This window comes from Engystomops pustulosus, chromosome 6 (assembly GCF_040894005.1).
Source record: "Engystomops pustulosus chromosome 6, aEngPut4.maternal, whole genome shotgun sequence".
Classification (NCBI taxonomy): domain Eukaryota; kingdom Metazoa; phylum Chordata; class Amphibia; order Anura; family Leptodactylidae; genus Engystomops; species Engystomops pustulosus.
In genome coordinates, this window is record NC_092416.1 from 53,663,393 (window position 1) to 53,669,392 (window position 6,000).

A 6,000-nucleotide genomic window follows, 5' to 3' on the forward strand; every position below is an offset into this window, starting at 1 on the left:
GACACCGGCGATCCGGAATGTCCGACGATTCAGAGCTGCTTTACTAAGATTGTGCGTCCAATTTCCTGCATGTGTCGCTTCCCCCGCTGAGGTCCGCCGGAGTTCATGTCGGACCGTGGTTGGTCCAAATCAGTCGGGTTGTCCAACGTCCATGCCCCTGGATTTTTGTGGCATGTAAGCCGGCGCCGATGCGCCACAATCTGATCACATGCACCAAAAACCCGGGGCAATTCAGGACAAATTGGAAAAAATTGCGAAACCTGACGAAAATGTGTCCGACGGACCCTTAGTAAATGTGCCCCATGGCGTATTATCTGCAGTTTCTTCACACGGATAATAAAGTAGCATTTTAATAGCGCTCAAGACAGTAGCATTAAAATGAATGGGATTTTGAAGTACTCCACACTGAAATTGGCCGAGTATCTGAACAGATAGTACAAAGCTGCACTAAATGCTATCCTGGATCAATCTACACATCCATTATTTTAATCACTGTGCGTCAGTTCAGCTAAAAAAGTAGCACACGCTCTAGTTCAAACCATTGTTTATGTTTTACTCATTGATTATAATTTACGAGGATTCATGAAAAATCATTACCAGAGAGATGCAAATTGGTCGTTAAAAACAGATGTTTGTGTCCGTTTTTTATAGGCAATAATTGTCTTGTTCGTTTGCATCTAGACTTAGCAACAACGGAACAATTTAATAATTATGTGATGCAGTAGTTAGTAGTCAGGTACTTACTGTTGCTAAGTAATTGTAAGTCAGATCATTCTCCCTTGATAAGGATGATCATTTGATGCAATTTTTAAAAAAATATGTAGTACTGTTCTAGTGCAATTCTGGAACATGGCTATACGAGTACAGGGGTTGCAGTAACACCCAAACCTGGAGCCTAAAAGAGCCTTTTGAGGCTAAAGTCAGTGGACTCCCTTGACCACCGCAGGGGATGATGGTACTAGCCGCAACCCGGGAGTGGAGTCTAAGTGGACCCCTGGTCTTCGCCAGAGCCTGCCGCAAAGCGGGATGGTCTTGCTGCAGCGGGGAGCCACCAGGTCACTACAGGGGTGCGACTAGGCCCACGGTGGCAGCCAAGGTAGGGACACAGGGAAGGCAGGACCTCGGGTAGGCAGGACCTCGGGATGGCAGGACCGTCACAGGAACACAGGACCGCCACAGGAACGCCACAGGAACACAGGACCCTGGGAATACCACAGGAACACGGAAAAAGGAAGGAGCCTGGAAACGCTCAGGAGTCTTTCACTTCAGTTGAAGGACTTGAAGATCCGGCTGAAATGCTGGGAGCTACCAGATTATGTAGCAGAGCTGGGAATGCCAGCGCCTATTAGGAGGACGCTGGCTTTTTAAGTTCCTGGAGAGTAGGACAGCGCGCCCCAGCAGAGGGAGTGCGTGGCCTAGCCACGGGGGAATCCGTGACAATATCCCATAAATGTAGCCATGTTGTCCCTTACAAACGAAATTACAAGTCCTCCTTAGATACAACCAACCCCACACTTTTCCAGCAATGGCCAGGCATGGGCTATGGAGACATGACCGACCACCTTGATTCAGCATTCGTTACCACAGGACATGTAGTAACTCCTAGCCATTTCATATACAAAAACAATTTGTTTCTTTTTGCAATTCCTTCATTAGCGGTGGTCGTATCCAAGGACAGCAAGGGACAAATTACTAGATTTATTGGAAATTATCTTAACACAGGAACATTTTTTTTTAAATAACATCCAATTGAAGAAATGTTTATATATGGTAGATTAATTCAATTAAATGTGACCAGATAAAAATACCACCTTAACCGTGTTTTTGACTCTTGCTGGTCCTTTATAGATTGACATAAATAGCAAGACTTAGAACAGAAAACTGCCACACATAAGGACTAAAGCTTATGCCAACACCTAGCTGACATAGATTTATGTTTTTGGCACATGCGTAACCTGTGCTTACCTGAAATTACACAAGTAAGGTGTATAATGAACCAACAGAAAATAAGAAACCCATTATAACATTTGTTTCTGCAGTAATTTAGAACTGTTTAGGAGTTTTCTGGGCAAAACTATTAATGACCTACTCAGTATCAGACTGGTGAGCTTAGGGCCCACCACTGCACTACTACAATATTACCTGCTATTCATTTATCACTCTTTTACATAAGTTGTCAATGTGACTTTACTGCCTTAATAATAATCCCTGAATATTTATCAAGTGATTCAGCATTCCTGCTACTCACTTTAGAGCTGTCTGCAATCTCTCCGTGGATCTTTGTTTACATGTGTGAGCTCTGTTGGATAGGAGGGGGTGAAGCAAGTTGTGAATCGTCCTGCTCCCTCCTCTCCCGTGTCTGTCAGTAAGACAAAATATAAGATAAAGGGGCACAGTGGGTGCTATTAGGATGGACTGAATATGTTGAAAAAAGTTCTGTATATATACAGATAGCAGCATGGTGGGAACAGGGAAAGGCTGAAGCTCTCAAAGGAGGCAAAAGTACAGATATATATGAGACCTGTCTAATGGAAGAGACATAGCTTGCTTTCTGACCCTTGCAATGGACTGTTGTGGTCATAGGAGCCCTGCAGTAACCTGCTGCCTGGCGTTTGCCTGTGACATAGGCCGTCCATGTTCTGTGAGCCAGGAATATGTGGCCATAAAGTAGCAGGCCTCAGGCAGCAGAAATATGCTCCAAAGTGAGGAGGCTCAGGGAGGAAGGATACTGGTCGTCTAAACATTATATTTGTTATCTATTGCACCCACAATATATATTAGTATAGCGGGGTTGGAAATGCTGATTAATACCTGGATGGTGTACTGTGATGGTTCTGCACTACTCATACAGAGCCTGAGGTTCAACCAGTGGGTTCACCTGTGGGAAAGTCTGAGTCTGTACCTACTGTATGCATGGGACAGGTCATTCTAGGTGAGATTTGTCAACCCTCACCCATCACCTGTGAGCAGTGGTGCCAGATGGAGCTGGAAGCATCTGCTTGGTATGTTGTATAGCGGTTGCCCAAGCTTATTGCAGTTGCAGCTCCCATTAATTTCACAGGAGCTCAACTACAAAAACAAACTTCATCTTTGTAGTGTGAAAAAGGCAGGAAAACAGCCTGCTAGATTTTCCAGGACTACCATTTCTATATATGTGACACCCCCTTTTATGACATAATCTGCACATATACACTCACCGGCCACTTTATTAGGTACACCTGTCCAACTGCTTGTTAACACTTAATTTCTAATCAGCCAATCACATGGCGGCAACTCAGTGCATTTAAGCATGTAGACATGGTCAAGACAATCTCCTGCAGTTCAAACTGAGCATCAGTATGGGGAAGAAAGGTGATTTGAGTGCCTTTGACCGTGGCATGGTTGTTGGTGCCAGAAGGGCTGGTCTGAGTATTTCAGAAACTGCTGATCTACTGGGATTTTCACGCACAACCATCTCTAGGGTTTACAGAGAATGGTCCGAAAAAGAAAAAACATCCAGTGAGCGGCAGTTCTGTGGGCGGAAATGCCTTGATGCCAGAGGTCAGAGGAGAATGGGCAGACTGGTTCGAGCTGATACGCACAGTACGTCGAACTTTGAGGCAGATGGGCTACAGCAGCACAAGACCACACCGGGTGTCACTCCTTTCAGCTAAGAACAGGAAACTGAGGCTACAATTTGCACAAGCTCATCGAAATTGGACAGTAGAAGATTGGAAAAACGTTGCCTGGTCTGATGAGTCTCGATTTCTGCTGCGACATTCAGATGGTAGGGTCAGAATTTGGCATCAACAACATGAAAGCATGGATCCATCCTGCCTTGTATCAACGGTTCAGGCTGGTGGTGGTGGAGTCATGGTGTGGGGAATATTTTCTTGGCACTCTTTGAGCCCCTTGGTACCAATTGAGCATCGTTGCAATGCCACAGCCTACCTGAGTATTGTTGCTGACCATGTCCATCCCTTTATGAGCACAATGTACCCTGTAACATCTGATGGCTACTTTCAGCAGGATAATGCGCCATGTCATAAAGCTGGAATCATCTCAGACTGGTTTCTTGAACATGACAATGAGTTCACTGTACTCAAATGGCCTCAACAGTCACCAGATCTCAATCCAATAGAGCATCTTTGGGATGTGGTGGAACGGGAGATTCTCATCATGGATGTGCAGCCGACAAATCTGCGGCAACTGTGTGATGCCATCATGTCAATATGGACCAAAATCTCTCAGGAATGCTTCCAGCACCTTGTTGAATCTATGCCATGAAGAATTGAGGCAGTTCTGAAGGCAAAAGGGGGTCCAACCCGTTACTAGCATGGTGTACCTAATAAAGTGGCCGGTGAGTGTAGATGCCATAGAACACATTTAATGATTTTTGGGAGCCCACACATACCTCCCAATGATCCCACATTTTCAGGTTTGGCTCCCCTAATCAGCATTGCGTCTCAGCTGCTAAAGAGAAAACACTTATTTACCATGCCTCAGCAAGAAAAAAGGAAAGAAGGGTCTATGAGGGTGATGATAGATAAGCGTGGTACAGGAAAGGGGGAAAGTATAGATAGGAGAAGGGCAAAAAGGGGGCATGGGTGCTTTATAAAGAAGGGGCAGACCTGGGGGCAGTAATATACATATTAGTGGCACACTAGGGGATACGGTAAGTCTTGGGAACTGAACATTTTTGCTAGCACTCCCATCAGTAGCTCAGCACCCCCACTCATATATCTACAAGGACACAAATGTTGATAAGCGAGGATTCGGACAACATAAACTGATACTTTGTTTAGGCATGACAGTGACAAGATACAACGCAAGGTCGAAACTGAAGTGTTAAATGAGTGATTCTGAGAGATTGCAAAGTATTCCTGTATTCTGTTTCAACTAATACCATTCCGGTTTTCTTTTTAAGACGCCCCTTTTAAAAATGAAAGGAGCACCCTGATTGGCTGCTTTGGGCTCCTTGCACCATAAATCACTGCTCGATGTCCCGTCCCCAGCACTGTGGTCTGTGATTAATGGACTAACCCCGGCCATGTGTTGTAAACTAAATATTGTACTGTGTTGTAGTTCTTCCTAAGAACCATTAAAATTTTACATTTCAGCGCCACATAGAGAATGAAAGCTAACCAGAGATAGGTTCTGGTGATTTGCAAAGCCCATAATGATATAATCCTGCTGTGACATGCCGGATCAAATTGTTGTCCATTCTCTGCTGTCTATTTATTGGTTTCCAATGTTTTGTATTTTGTTTAGACGTCTATACATTACAGTGTACATATGTCACGCCGTGGTAGGTGGACTCTATTGTTGGGTTAACTAGCCACAGTTTTCTACTCAGCATCTTGACCGCGAGAAATTACAGTCAGAAGCAGTTATGTAATTTACAGGACTAAGGATCTTATATACTTCTCACCACTTTATAGAGTATTACACATTTAAAGACACAAAATATATAAATCGTCTTCCACATTACGATCTGTAAACTTCAATGGCTTCTTTTGGTCATATGACTGATGGTGGTAATTTATTAGGTCACTGTAACATGTTTATGAAGTGAGTGGTACTTATAAGGCAAGAATTTACTAGGATGAGGTAACAACTTGTCAGGGGCATATTCACATACAGCAGAACTGTTATAGAAGGTAATGTGACTGAACATCAGCTCTGTTTGTTCAAATAAAGCTGTTTAGGCAGCACGCACATGTGTTTAAGAAAACCCAATTCAGATAAATGAGTCATAGAAATTTCTTCCTAAACCAAGTGGCGTTCCAGTCACTCACAACAACTTATCCACAGGAAAGGTAATAGCCTGCTGATATGCTGACCGGTAAGGGCATTAGTAGTGTGCCCCCAACAGATCACTAAAACGGAGATTTTTGCATCTCTATTGAGTCCATCGAGCGCAGTGCTATGCTACTTCTGTCAGTTCCATAAATAGTGAATGTATACCTCCCAAAAGGGACAAAAGATGTGCCTTCAGAAATGTTTTTGCCCTAAGCCATG